General features: G+C 30.0%; 1 protein-coding gene and 2 pseudogenes across 2 annotated transcripts in view; 1 reads left to right on the forward strand and 2 right to left on the reverse strand.

The window, feature by feature from the left end:
- Nucleotides 1-13,096, reverse strand: part of LOC149888176 (uncharacterized) — a 154,664-nt gene extending 141,568 nt beyond the window's left edge. Inside the window, exon 1 of the mRNA XM_090088209.1 lies at nt 12,785-13,096. The gene's annotated coding sequence lies outside the window, so the exon portion shown is untranslated. The remainder of the gene's footprint in view (nt 1-12,784) is intronic.
- LOC149888192 (uncharacterized) lies at nt 5,913-9,020 on the forward strand (annotated as a pseudogene). Its single transcript, XR_016452947.1, has 4 exons — nt 5,913-6,450; nt 6,545-7,321; nt 7,401-8,788; nt 8,865-9,020. The product of XR_016452947.1 is annotated as an uncharacterized LOC149888192 (transcript).
- Nucleotides 13,097-13,195: 99 nt separating the features above from the next.
- LOC149888193 (uncharacterized) lies at nt 13,196-13,885 on the reverse strand (annotated as a pseudogene).
- Nucleotides 13,886-15,722: the final 1,837 nt, after the last annotated feature.

The following is a 15,722-nucleotide window of genomic DNA, read 5'->3' on the forward strand; positions in this document are numbered from 1 at the left end:
TTGTGGTAAATGTATGCCGTAGCAATCGTCGAACCATGTCAGGGTTTTTTTTACCAAAACACTTTACATGCTACTAATGAAGCATATTCAAATGTAACTTTAGAGATTGAAAATGACAGTTGTTTTGATTCAGCAATTCAAGAAAACAACATCAACTTTTTTATGAAATTTTGATATTCGGTAAAGTTTATATTTTGCCAAGAAAACCAAGTTTAGCTGTGGCGTTAAAGAAAGTACTCACAAACACCGAAGTAAAGAAAAATGATGACACCTTTAAAGAAAAATTAGCATCTTAGGTGGAATGATTGAAATCAAAACATATCAGTATGGAATTGTACAATCTAAAAAGCACTATACTCCAGAGTCTGAATCAGATTAGCGGTATCGTAGACTTGGGGCAAAGCATAATATGTTAAAAAAACAGAAGCATATGCGTTGTAGGTTTGCATAATGTGCATATTATAGTGGTTTTTATATTCAAAAAAATTTTGTGGAATATTCGTTGTCAAAGTTTTTCTAAAGAACAAATTGGTAAAAAAAAAATAATTAAAACTGTTGAGTGTAATATACTTTCATTTCTAAGACCCAAAGGTTTTTTGTTTTTTTCTGTGCTTCATAGTTGCAGTGACCAACATTTCAATCTTTCATCAAATTTTGAGCTTTTTTTAACCAATCTTGATTAACAAGTGCGAAACCTGTTGCTTCAAGAAACTTAAAAACCAAAATGGAACAGGATAAATTTTTAGAGGTGAAAAATTCACGATTGCTACGTATGGTAAACCATCGGCCATAAGGACTATACCTCTGGCCACAGGGACATAGTAGCTGGAACTCAATACAAAAAAAGTGAGCGTGCTAGTTTTAATCAAGTTTTTTTTGATACTATCATCGAACTCATTATATGCTTAGAACTATCACAACATCAAACCAAAAAGTTGTGTTCTATATTCAGAAAGAGTCTTGAGTTTCAAAGTAATATATTTGAAAAAGTCAAAGTTTTATATGCTGAACTGGATGATTATTTTACTTTCAAAGAAGAAGAACTCGTGGAAGCTGATAATATAGTATTTTAATCAATGTTTGTATAAAGGATAATGGTGAATTTACAAAATTTATAGTCAGTAAAAGAAATATTGACCCTCTTTCTACAGTTTAAGAGTTGCTATAAATTCAAGTCAAGGTTTTTGAAGTTCACAATGGATGTTTTTAATCCGTCTTACAAAACTAGCTAAAATCAACTTGGCCTTGACAATGCTGGAGTCAAGCATTATTTTATTGTTGCTGACGCAGAGAGAGAGAGAAAACTAGAAATCAATTGCCATCTTAAGAAAAAAGGCGATCCTTTCGATCTTCAAAATTTCAAGTTTTTTGTTAAATTTGATTTGAAGTGTGCAAACTCAATTTTCGATATTTCAAGTCGAAGTTTTTTTTTTTTTTATGTTTCAAGCCGATATTTCAGTTGAAGTATCGAAAATTGATTTCGCACACTTTAAATGGTAAAGTTAGTTTTTTGCAGTGTGAAGGAGAAAGTATATTGGATGCTGGAGAAAAATGAATACTTGGTTCTCTTAATTACCATTTCAGTAAATACGCAGAAGCCGGAAAACGAAATTCAAAGGTTTCTGATTATAATAATGTAATTATCCTTAGAGAATTATATTTTGAATAGGATCCAAATTTAATTATAGAAAATTTAGTTTCAACACCTGAGCTGCATACATGAATTGGAGTAGTGACAACTTTTGAAAAATTGTTTTTAAAACTATGGCCTGGCTTTGAAAAATAATTAAACTCTAACTATATAACTTTTAGAAGGCATCATGGCATTAACTTTGATGGCTACAATGCGAACAGACTCTTGGATTAGTCTTGCTCGTGATATTATTGATCAAGAAAACTTGAGTTATTTTCAATAATTGAATGTTTAAGAAAGTTTCACGCAATTAATGAAGCTAACATTGAGATAAAAAATAAGTGCAGATAGAGCGACAGAAAAATTCGCTTTATTTTTTCTTTACGGAGTTACGATACAGCTTGAATGTCAACTTAAATGTCACTTTATACTATAAATTATAAACGTCAACTTAAATGTCACTTTAGTTGAACTTTAATGTCATTTTGCACGGTGGAATTTTATTTTTTATTGAAATATATTATAAAAGAAAAGAGAATTTTCGGGTATGTCAATATTTTGATTTTAGCGTTATTAGTTAAAAGCGAAATTTTTTTATAATGGATCAAAGTAATATGCAATTACGCTTTGGATGTCTTATCATTTTTAAGCTATACTTTCTTTGTGCTAAGCCTACTTCCAGTAATTATGGTGCAATAAAAAATTGTTAATGTTAACGTAGAAACATTTTTTTTAAATGCATATTTGGTTACTGCGAAAATTATAGCAAGAAAATTTTTAAGTAAAATATATGTATAAATAAATGTATTAAACGAAAATGTTTTAATGTAAAAACTAGTAATCTTTATAGTATAACCAAAAACGTTGAATTTGGAAGAATTAAATCCTCGATGCAACTCTCACCGATCACCAAAAAGTAAAGGAATGTTTTTGAGTTTAAGAAACTGGTCATTAAACCTAAAAATGTTTCGTGAAATAATATTTACGCACAAAAATATATTATATATGGACAAGTAAATAATAGTCTGTTATAGAGTACTATTTAATGCGTGACCAATCTCCGCTTTTATCTTCCAAAACGTACATAGTCACTAAATAAATATTATATAAGAACACAGTATATTGATTAAATTTCTATATTTTTAAATGTTTGTACATGTAGTACACTTTCTTAACCTCAAAAGCTAAGTTTTTAACGAAAAGTCAGATGATTTTTTTTACTTTCAGCCCCTATCTAAATATTTATCGACCTTTCGATATCTTAAATATCTTCCCCATTCCCCTGAGAGTTTGAAATTTAGAGTGTCAACTGTAAATGTTCTTGACTAAACCAACCTCACTAACACTTAAAAAATATTCGCAGTTGTAAGTTTTTGCTTACTTTTTTAAGTTGAGATTACTATTCTTTAAATTAAGAAAGGAATCTAAATCTACAATTATGACAATAAAACTAACTCTTACCAAATATTACCTTTTTAAATCAAGCCTGAACTTCTGCATATAATATAAACCTAAAGATAATTTATTTATATCTTTTATTTAATTCAATTCATACAGGTGTTGGCAGTGCAAAAAGACTCTTTGGTGATGAAGTGGTTCTAAAGCCCAAGACCTTGCAAACATTCAGACAAACACTGGTTTATCTAATTCTAACATCAAAAAGCTGGCCTCAAATTTAAATCATGTCACAAAAATGAGAGTTGCTGAGCCTCAATTTTGAGCCAAGCTTCACAAAATTGGTACACAGTTATCTGAACATTTCACTTACACAAATATCATTGTGTGTTGCATTCTCGTATTGTTTTAAAATATATATATTGGTATAAACTCAGCATCAGCGTTTATTTTTCTCTCTTCAAAAAGAAATCTTATCTATATATACACAACGTTCTAATTCCCATGAGGTTTGTATTGCAATAACCATTAAAAAGATACTCGTAAATGAATACGTGACTTTTATCACGTTTATCTACGTGACTTTTACCTCGTATACGTAACACTTTCCATACACCAAATTTATTAGAACATTGTGGCTCATGATAAATCTCAAGCAGGCAGCAAATTGTGATATACTGCAAAAATCTTGCAACTCTTCTCAATGACATTTTGCTAAAAAAACAATTGTACAATGAACACATTGTGAAGCTTGGAATTGATGGTGGTGGTGGTTTTCTCAAAGTCAGCTTGGAAATCAAGAAGAAGAAATAATAACTCAAGCTCAAGTACAAAAGAAGACATTACCATCCTGGACAGCAAAAGATAGTGGAGTGAGGTTTCAACTTCTTATTGCTGTTGCAGAGGATGAACCAGAAAACTATGAAAATTTGAAAATAATACTCTCTCATACTCTCTGAACCTTTTGACTTTCTTCTTTCAAGGAACATAAATGTAGCAAACCATGTTTGTGGGCTTCACATGCCAGCTCACATCCTTGCACATGGTGTGACATTGACTGCAATAGGTTATCACAATGTGGAAACCTTCACACTTTTAGATCCATCAGAAAATCTTATAACTCTTTTAAAGCACCTGGCTTAGACACAAAAAGGGCTGAATAATGTCAAAACGCGGTGCATGAGCCCCTATTGGATTTTTCTGACAATACTCTTGTTCTTGATATTATATCACCTATGGAGCTTCATCTTCTTCTTGGTGTAGTAAATTATCTGTTTAAGACACTTAAGGACTTCTGGCCAATGGCAGAAGAATCGCCCAAAGCTCTTCAAATCAAAGAACAATCTTTTCATGGAGGACAGTTTGCTGGTAATGAATGCTACAAACTCCTCAAAAATATTGACGTTCTTCTAAGACAAGCAGAGGATGACTCCACTTTTCATATCATTCCATTCATTGATGCAGTTGTTAGAGCATGCTTTGTAAATCATCTGGATTCATACTACTCCAACAAAATTAAGCAATTTCAACTGGCTAACCTCTCACTGACAAAAGGAATTGTCACACCAAAAGTAAATGCTATTTTCTTTCATGTAAAAGATTTCGTTGATCGTCACAAAAAGTCTCAGGACCATTCAGTGAAGAGCCAACAAAGGCCCTTCATCACAGCATTAGAATGCACTGGTAGAGATGCAAAAGGCCTGTGTTATCCAGACTATTCAGAACAGCTGCTTAGCAACAGCAAGCGTATCTAATACAAGCCAAGTAAAGAAATCTTTCATCTCTACATTTTTGTGTGATTTTGTTTTTGTCTTTCAATAATACTGAAAATTTAAAGAAATTGTTTTGTTTTGTAACATTATATTTGTTTTGTGTTCAAAGAATATATAGAATTATACCAATCCACAGAAAAGTGCGCAAATTTTTTAGTTTTCAAGAAAATTAAATATTACTTATTTCATTTAATTTGATGGTTTTAAACATTTTACTGGCTTTTTCATTCATTATTGATCATTTCTAAAGATAAAATTCATAGTTTAATACATCCAACAACTGTTTTGTTAAATTAGACAAAGAGGATATTTTGTAGACTAGGCTTATTTTTTCAAATTGAAATTTCTTGCTCGAATAGTCATGAAGGATTTCAATTTTTTGATTTTTCTTATCAGGAATATATGTAGATTAATCCCTTCAAAGTGTTTTTTTGGGAACCTTTGGAGTAGTTATTTCCAACTTTGGACAGGTGTGACTTTGATTTCGCTTTTCATATGAGAAGTCTCTTATTTAAATCATAAATTTCGCCCCTTATAGTAATATAATTTAATTAGATTTTGAAATCATTTTTATTATTTTGTCCAACGCAGAATTTTTAAAATCAAAGTGACGTAGTTGGCTGCCAAAAATAAAAATTCTACGCGACAACAAAGAACTATATATATATATATATATATATATATATATATATATATATATATATATATATATATATATATATATATATATTAGGGTAGGCCACAATATTAAACAAATTTTCAAAATAGGTAATTCTGCTACTAGCTGCATCGAATATTGTTCCTTTTACTCTAAAAAACATTTTTTGTTATGAAAATATTCTTGTAGCACATCTCTAAGTACTGCCGCATTTCATTTTTAATGTGAATTTAAAATCTAAACGAAAAATACAAATCCTCCATTATATCTGTTCCGTTTTTTAATTTATTCGGTTAAATACAAACAAATATTAGCGTTTTTTGTAAACAAACAGAATATGCGCTGTTTTTTAGAATGCGAAATTTTTAAATCAGACTAATTTTGCTTATACAAAAAGTACTAAGAGTTTAACAAAGATGCCTGAGAATCTTTCTAATAAGATATTCATATTTTAATCCTTTTCTTGTAAAACAAAACAAAACAAAAATCTTTTGTTCTGATACTTATAGATTTTTATTTTACAACACAATAACTTTATTTAGTGGTTTTCATACAATAAATAGACACCTGTAAGAGTTGCGGTATTCGTTGAATTGTGTTCAAAAATACGTATAATTTAAATTAAAACTCATTATGTTTATCTTATGTTTATTTTTTTACAAAGTGTAGGCCTAGATTCTTACTTACTTACGTACTGACTATTTATTATTATCGGCCAGGTTATTGTCTTTATAATTAAGATAATTAAGTGGTTAACACTATATGTTTTCAATTCCAGTTTATGTAATTCAAAGTAAATATTTGATAAAGAAAATGTCACTAATTAAACCAAAGAAAAATGACATTGAACCAACCAAATTAAAAAAGTCGGTAAAAAAGAAATACTTGAAAGTATTGAAGTCAACTAATAAAATATGGTTGGTTGGATATCCGTTAGAGGATTTAAAAACAAGCTCTTTGCCCACCACCAGAAATGTTTATAAATTTTTCAGGTTAGGCTTAATACTGTATTAGGACTGAAGTTATAACTTTATGTTTTAGAAAGTTTATTTAAAGTTTTAAATTACTTGCATCATCCATTTCAAGGTATCACTTGCAAGTTATTGATAGCTCTTATGAAGAGTTTACTAAAGTTAGGGAGGCATTGCACACTCAAAGCAACATTTCGAAATCTAAGTTAGCTGCATTGCTTACTATTAAATCAGTCAAGCTCTTTTGGGATAAGGCTGGCATTCCTTATAAACAAGACAAGTACAGTATTGACAATATTTTAAGGCTACATGACAAATGGAGGTTGCTTGGAAAATCTAAAAATAGGATTTCTAATAAGAAGAGTTTACTTGAACAAAACTTTATTCAATGATTAGATGGCATTTTTGATATTAGTTCTCCTAGTTGGAAAGATGACATTAGAAAAACCAGATCAGCTAAGGATGCAGATGAAGATATTGCCTGGTTTACAGCTCTTAAAAATGGAATAAAAACTGGAGGAATTGGTGTAAAAGATAATTTGCTACATTCTAATGTTAGGAGAAAAAAAGAAAGAATCGAAAAGAAACAGGTGGCAGCTGAAAAAGAAAAAAGAAGAAAAATAGATGATGAAGAAACTGTTAAGTTGGTTGGTTATAGTAGTGACTCAGATAAATATTCTCATGTCACTAAACCTAGTCATTCTATGAGTTCTGCATCTCCAAACTCTCCTAAAAGTGATCCTGAGTTTAATATTTCTAAAAACCGGATCAGATATCACACTGGTTTTGCCAAAAAACTTCATTTCTCACCCAATGATAACAGCAACTGCAGATAGAACTAAGTTATCAAATCCTCAGCTGATGATGAATGCTTCTGCAATTCTAGTTTTAGGTTCGTTTTTTATTAATAAATAAACAAGGTTATTGTATACAAATTTAAAAATATATTTATTTTTTTTAACTTTATACAGGTGGTGTTAAACCTGACGATGTTAGCCTTTCAATAAATACTATAAGAAGATTAAGAAAGCTAAATAGGCAAGTAATGGCAAGGAAAATAATAACAGAATTTCAAAATAAGATTAAATCAGATTATTTGACACTTCATTGGGACGGAAAACTTTTAAAACAAATCTCAGGGCAAAGGTTTGAGTATTTAACTGTTTTGGCAAGTGGTTTTCCTAATTGCGTTGAAGGAAAAATATTATCAATAAAACCTATACAGTCTGGTACAGGACTTTCTATTTGCAAAGGAATCTTGGAAGACTTAGAGAAATGGGATCTCAAAACCAACATTGTTGCCCAGGTTTTTGATACGACTGCATGTAATACAGGAGTTAAAAATGGAGCTGCAACTCTTTTAGAGGATTGTCATTCAATGAAAACTCTTCTTTGGCTGGCTTGTCGCCATCACATTTTAGAATTGATCTTGGGAGCATTTTGGAACTCCTTATTTAAAAAAGAAAAAAAAGCTAATTATAATATAGATTTCAAAGATTTTCAACAAGAATGGATTTGCGCAGAGAAGGCTCCACTAAAAAAACTAAACAGGTTTCTAGATCTTGAAAATTCTTTCCTTAAAACGAAGGCAGACGAAACTCGTGTGTTCTTAGAGAAACAAGTAAAATGTAAGCATCGCCGAGGTGATTATAAGGAAGCTGCAGAGTTAGCACTTTATCTTTTAGGCGGACCAGAACCTAAAACCTGGAAAACCTGTGGAGCAAATCATCATGCCAGATGGATGTCACACTTGTTATATGCACCAAAGATGTTCATCTTTAAAGAAGATTTACTCGATTCTGATGTAGCAAAGTTAAAAATCTTTTTGACTTTCAGCTCAGTTTTATATGTTAAAGCTTGGTTAGAAGCAACAAAAGGCTCTGATGCACCAATTAACGATATTCATTTATACAATGATCTAGGCGCTCTGGGGCAGATTTCAGGCTTCTCTAATGCAGCTCAGAAAGCTCAAGAAGTTCTTAAAAGGCACTCATGGTATCTAACTGAGGAGGTGTCAGTCTTCAGTCTCTTTTCTAATAAGGTTTCTGCTAAAGAAAAGGCTAATATTGCGTTAAAAATGATAAATGCGGGAAAGCTACTTGCTATCAACTCTGGAAAACCTAATCTTCCATCTATTCACAAGAACTCAGAGATATTGTCATTTATTGGGAAAAGATCTTGGTTGCTCTTTCATAACTTAAACGATAACGGTAAATGGCTCAAACTTCCTCCTTCAGAATGGGAGGAAGATGGAAACTTTTTAAAGATGAAACATTTTATTAAAACAGTCAAGGTTACAAACGATGTTGCAGAGCGAGGAATCAAGTTATGTTCGGATTATCTTCAGATACTCACAAAGGTGAGACAAAGGTATTTTAAAAAAGTAATTAAAATTTTATTCAGATGTTTTATACTCAATGTTTGGCTAATTTTAGGATGAGGAAGTACGAAACGAAATAATAGAAGTCGTTGAAAATCATAGAAAACTTGTAGGTAATTTCAATAAGAAAGAGTTATTCTCTGACTTTGTTCAATTCAAATAACAATTTCCGTTATACCATGCATCACTGCACCAGATAGCACCTTGGTTATATAGAATAAATGATTCGTTTTTAATGTTAAAATATATTTTGTGTAATAATTAAAGCATTTTAAACATTTGGAATAGATGCTAAATGTTTCCCAATCCCACATCACCTAATTTTTTGTAGCGATATTTTTGCGTAAAAACACGAATCTTTAAATAAAATGCGGCAGTACTTAGAAACATCCTAGAAAACTTTTTTTTTTACAATAATAGTTTTTATATGGTAAGGAACAACTTTTTATGCAGCCACGTGTAATTTTCAAATTTTTTAGATTTTAGCCAACCCTAATATATATATATATATATATATATATATATATATATATATATATATATATATATATATATATATATATATATATATATATATATATGTATTGTGAGGAGGGAAAATGAGAAAATTATAAACATTATCTGTACGTTTTTACCCAACTCTGCATTTATGTATAAGTTAATATTACGAGAATATATATTGATGAGAAATAGTTGAGGATATTCTTTAAGTAAAATAAGAGAAGAAAAACCAGTATATTCATTTTTGTTTGCAATTTGATTAAGGCAATGGTGCTATTATTATTACTATATGCGTTGATAATTGCTTTTGAGAAGTCTGACACTCCTAACATATCTGCGTTAAGGTGAGTTTCCACTCATCCGTTTTAGCTACGGGAAAAGGAATGGGATGGAAATGTTAATCACGTGAGCATGCGCAGTGATTAATTTTCAAAATTAAATTACAAACTCCGCATGCTCAAGTTATTAACTTTCCCATCCCTTTCCCTTTCCCGTAGCTAAAACGGATGAGTGGAAACTCACCTTTACACACTGACAGCCCTACCTCACCGTACCTCATTCTATATCTATACTTCTCTCACACTCACATCGCTGTTGCCACGCTACCTGCATCTCATTACTTTAATCACACTAAATTAAAAGAATAAAACGACATTAAACCCCGCCCTCACACACAAACACACACAGATATATATATATATATATATATATATATATATATATATATATATATATATATATATATATATATATATATATATATATATATATATATATATATATGTATGTATGTATATATATAGGTAATTAATAGCTGATGATTGCCGTAAGGCACGAAACTTTAAGTACTATTAAAATGTTGTTTTTCTCCATTTAAATAACAGATATATATATATATATATATATATATATATATATATATATATATATATATATATATATATATATAATGTATACTACCGTTCATAAGTTTGAACATGTTTGAAAAAATTCTTTTTATGCTGTTAATGTCATTTTTCTCAATCATACTGTACGTATTTAACACAAAAACATAAGTTTATGATGCCTTATATTAATTTTCAAACTTTGAAGTATAAATTTAATTTTAAATTGTCAAAATATGTGAAAAAAAGAAATATTTTGAAAAAAGCTTAATTTCTGTGATTTTATTGTGCATTTTTATTTCAGTTTTATTGGAATTTAAATTATTCATTTTTATTACTAATACATGCTTACTATTTCAACACGTTTATGTGTCATATAAAATGTCAATTTAGGTCAGTTTATTACGAAGCATGTTACAACAATACTGAAACTAAGTAATACATTTTTTATTAGTAATACATAATATTTTGAAAGAGGGAGGCAAAACAAATTGTGAAGTTGCAAGAATTATAAAAGTTTCAAAAGAATGACTGAGAAGTTGTTTGATTCGATCCCATCAAACTGGATGGAATATTGATAGAATACGTTGTGGCAGATCACCAAAAACAAATAAACATGATGATCGCCAAATTTTCAATATAAATAATGAAGATCGATTTAAAACTGGACCTCATATTGAAACTGGAATCAATATATCTCAGATCATAAAAGGTCAATTTGGAAGAATTGCTGCGAAAAAAGCTCTCCTTCGTTCAGTAAATAAACAAAAGCAATTAGTTTTTACTACAAGATACGAAAATTGGACAGCAGATCAATAGAAATCTGTGCTTTGGACTTAAGAGGCCAAATTTGAAATTTTCGGAAATAAGCGACGATAATTTCTTCGTAGAAAACAAGGTCAACGTTGGCGGTGAAACAGCAATGATTTGGGATTGTTTCAAAGATATTTAAAGTCAAAAGAGGATGATGGAGTGCTGAGAATAATGGAGTAACCACCTCAATCACCCGATGTCAAACAATTGAACTGCTATGGGATGAGCTCGATTGTCAAGACAAAATGATGTGACCATCAAGTGAATTTCATATGTGGCATCATTTACAAACTGTATGGAACAATCGTCAAATAGAAAAACTTTAAAAACTTGTTGAAAGAATTCCAAAAATATGTAGAGCCATCATTAAAGCAAAAGGTGGTTAATTTGATGAAAAAACATTAAAATAAAAGTTCTTTTTCATATTTTCTCTCTGTCTCTCCTTCCATTACCTTGATTTTGTGCACCTACCTCCAGCAATCATTGTCGGTTTTTTATTTGCTGAATAGCCGGTAATACTTTTCCTAAGTAAAATGTTTCTAACAGTAAAACTTTAAGAAACACGTTTTTTACGGTTTTCATCTGCAATATTTTGACCATTTGGATTCGATGACGTTGGATGCCATTTACCGTTTTAAAAACTTTTAGAATATTTATGACTTAACTCTTCAATTCAACTTAATAAGTTACTTGCTGTTTCTCTGTTGCTGAAATTAGTCCAATAAGTTTTTTTATATTCACTTGATAAATCTGAATTATTTAAAAAAGTATTGACGAGTGAACTTGTAGCTAGGGTTGGGACTATTGTAATTGTAATTGTAAAAATTAAATACAATTACACATTACAATACAATAATATTGTATTGCAATATTACAGAAACAATAAAAAATTTTTATTTTGGTATTGTATTGCTGGGATGAAAAACAATTACAATAAGTATTGTATTGTTTTTTTTCTAACAATACAACAAAATTCGAGAACTATTGTATTGTAATGCTGTGATGAAAAACAATTACAATAAGTATTGTATTGTTTTTTTTCTAACAATACAACAAAATTCGAGAACTATTGTATTGTATTGTTTTGATGAAAACAATTACAATAACTATTGTAGTGTATTACTTTACATTATAGCAGAAAAGCTGACGTATTTTAACGTATTTATATTCATCTCTGACGAACTTACTATTATTTTTGCCATTTTTTTTTTATTTACGGATTTGCAACATTGCAAATTTTATCTTTTACATATTTAGATTTCGCATCACCTATCTTGTTATGTATTTCTATGCTCTAAATGGCCGCAAAATATTGCCTGTCTGATGATAGCCTTACTATTATGAAAAATAACTTTCATAAATTACTTTATTCAGCCCTTTTATTTTTTTTTCTTGATTTTAATACTGCAAAGGAACTTAAAATATATACGAAAATTAACTTTAGTAACACAAACAGTTAAACATAATATTCTTCTTAAATATAAATGTTAATGTCTTGAAATGTTGAAGAACCAACAAAAAAATTAATGATGACGAAACGAAGAGCCAAAAGGAGATTTTTCTTGATGCGTTTAAGGCCTGAAAATAAAACAAAATGTTAACCGTACTATTTTTAACAATATCTTCATATTCATTATTTTTCCAAATATCTCATACTTTTTCTTACAAAGATTTTAATTGCTAAAAGTTATACTGGAATGAGTTGTGTTTATAAGATTTTGGTATAAGAATAAGACTATTAGATGTTTAAATATTTCCAACGAATAAATACCTGCACCGTAAAGTTGCCTTTGTTTGAATTCAGGGTGATGTGTAATCATCATTATCATCAAAACTCTGACTTGAACCACTGGAGACCTGATTAAGTTGATCTTCATCATCTTCTGAATCAATTTCTTCAAATTGGCTATGAGATGCATTGCGCTTAACTGAAGTTGAGGTTCTGCTCGAGGAGGCAGCAGACATGGAACTGTTCATGATCAGACTTAGATGGACCTTCAAGTTGACCTGAATAACATTATTTCAGCATTTTTACTCTTCTTGATACTTTGTATCAAAATATGATATTTCCTAACAGTTTTAATCAGTTAAATTAAAAGTTTGCATTTTGACATTTTTATAATTTATTTATTTATTTTTAATTAAATTTTTTTAATTTAAATTTTTCAAATTAAAGTAAAATCAAAAATCAAGTTGAAAGAATTAAAAAAGATAAATTTGTTACAGCAACCAACAAACCCTCTAACAAACTGCATTTACCTGATTCAAGTTGTAAATCCCACTGAATTATGACTTTGCTGCTGTTGTGATGTATATACACCAGACGAGCCACATTAGTTGGGTCCAAACGACTTCGTAGTAGAGTTACAATATTTTGTGCCACTGAGAAAACTTGTTCCGATGCTGCAGAAGATGCTAGGACGGAGAGCACAGCACGAGCAGCTGTAAACAATTTGGAAATCGAAATTCATTTTGCTTCCACCAGCAAAAGACATCAGTATCTTTTGGCACTTTGACTTTTGAAAAAGCTTCCCACTCCATTAAAATAAGAGGTTTCTCTTCAGCTCCAACCATTGGTCTGTTGCTTTTTCTTCATCTCTGCAGGCTTCATAAAGGGGATCGCTTTTACGGTAAAACTCCTAAAAACCTCTGGGCGTGTTGCAGAGGTCCATTTTTCGTAGGAAGAATGTTCATTGATAATTTCTCGTTTGACCTTTTCGAATAATGCCAGGGAGAATCGACGTAGAACCACACCACGGTAACGTGAATCTAAAAAGTTGGCTTCAGCAAAAGCTTTCTCATCGCAGCCATGATTCTTAAACTTTTCTTCAAGCTTAGACAAAACAGCTGCACAGTAGTTCTTCATATCTTCTGTGTTTTGATGATGATGATGATGATGATGATGATGATGATGATGATGATGATGATGATGATGATGATGATGATGATGATGATGATGATGATGATGATGATGATGATGATGATGATGATGATGATGATGATGATGATGATGATGATGATGTAATATACAAAATGATGTAATATACAAAACTTGGGAGCAAGCGACAATTAATAGAGGTTATAATCAAGTCCTGGTTTCACGTGATCAACACTAAAGATTTGGGCAATTTAGTGGACTCAATGCTTTGTAGGATTGCTGCAGTAATAAAAAAATAATGGATTTCCAACAAAGTATTAGGTTGTTTTTTTTATAAACCATTTTTTTAATAACATGTTTTGTAAGCTGTAAAACGTAAATTTACCATAATTTGCCACTTTTTCATTAAATTGTTATTTTTTATATTAAAAATGTGAATTTTAATCAAAATTTTAGTTTTTTTTAATCTAAACACATCAAAAAATAATAATTAATAGAAAACCGCATAAATATGGTTATTTTCTTTTAAAAAACATACCAAAGTGAAGTTTTCATATACTTTGAAGGGGTGTTCATTCCTATGGCCATTAGTGTATATTCTTGTTAAAAAAAAACAGCGTTAATTTTACTAAATCTGACATAATGGGCAATTATCCGTAACTAAAAACACGATAATAATTGCCGACTTGAAACCATATATTAAGTACTGTAATAAAACTGACGTCATTGACAAGCGTAGTGCTTTTTTCAACAAAAAACGTTTCACCGCGAATTAGATTTAACTCTAAAAGATTGAATTTAACTAAGAAAACAATGACATCATTTTTTACGCATGCAGCATGAGGCCTCTTTATTGCAATAAACTTGCAATTAATCAATTTATTAATCATACTATGTTTTTTCAGATTTATGTTAATTGAAGAGTAAAAACTTTATCGAAAAGCTGGAATAAGTTTATTAAATCATCAATCGTTTCATAGTGCAAAAAAACCATATTTCATTAAGAATATCTAGTGTAAAGTTACTCATTTAAAGGAAATGTATCTCCATCTAAAAAATCTTATTTAGGAGAATACAGGCATTACAGAGCACTAATAACAGGACCTAATTAGTAAAAGGGGCGCCTCAAGAGAGCTTCATTTGTTTTGGATTGAGATCATTTTTGTGTAAATGGTCCATGAAAATTTCTTAAAGTTTTTACTTTGTGCTTCGTTTGCTTCATTCGTCGGGCCAGGCAAAGCAATCTGATCTTCAACTTGTTATCCATGAATCGATACTATATACAAGCTTTAAAGCAGGTCATAAAGATTTATTTACATATTTGAAGCTTTCATTCAGTAGTTTTCAAACTTTAATGATCCAATAAAAACTACCTAAATGACTATGTACAAAGGATTACATGAAACTTTTTAATAAGAGTTACTACTTCATGCACGTCTGCTGTCTGTTCTGAATTGTAAATAAGTATTTGAACTATGTTAGAATATTTATATTTTTCCACGTCCACGTTCCAAACTTTAATGATCAAAAACATGACCAACTTCTTTTTAACAAAAAAAACTTCTGTTTAACTTTGTTCTTTCCTTCATATGATTGTACTGCCGGTTTCTTAATTTTTGAAATTGAATTTGATTTAAAAAGAGGTTTGAAAGTATTCTTATCAAAAAGTGTAGTTTGTTGCCACTTTAGTCGAGATCAGGAGGACAGTATAAATGTCTCTTCTTGCTGAAAAACTGTAATTCTTTCCTTTACAAAATTGAAGATTGGTAACAATTATGTTAATTTTTTTTTTTTCCATCACTAATCCTGAGTAATTTTAAAGGAAAAAAAAAAAGTA

The sequence above is a fragment of the Hydra viridissima genome, unplaced genomic scaffold, assembly GCF_058129835.1.
Source record: "Hydra viridissima isolate aposymbiotic clone 2 unplaced genomic scaffold, HvirCarnegie_v1 scaffold_5, whole genome shotgun sequence".
NCBI lineage: Eukaryota > Metazoa > Cnidaria > Hydrozoa > Anthoathecata > Hydridae > Hydra > Hydra viridissima.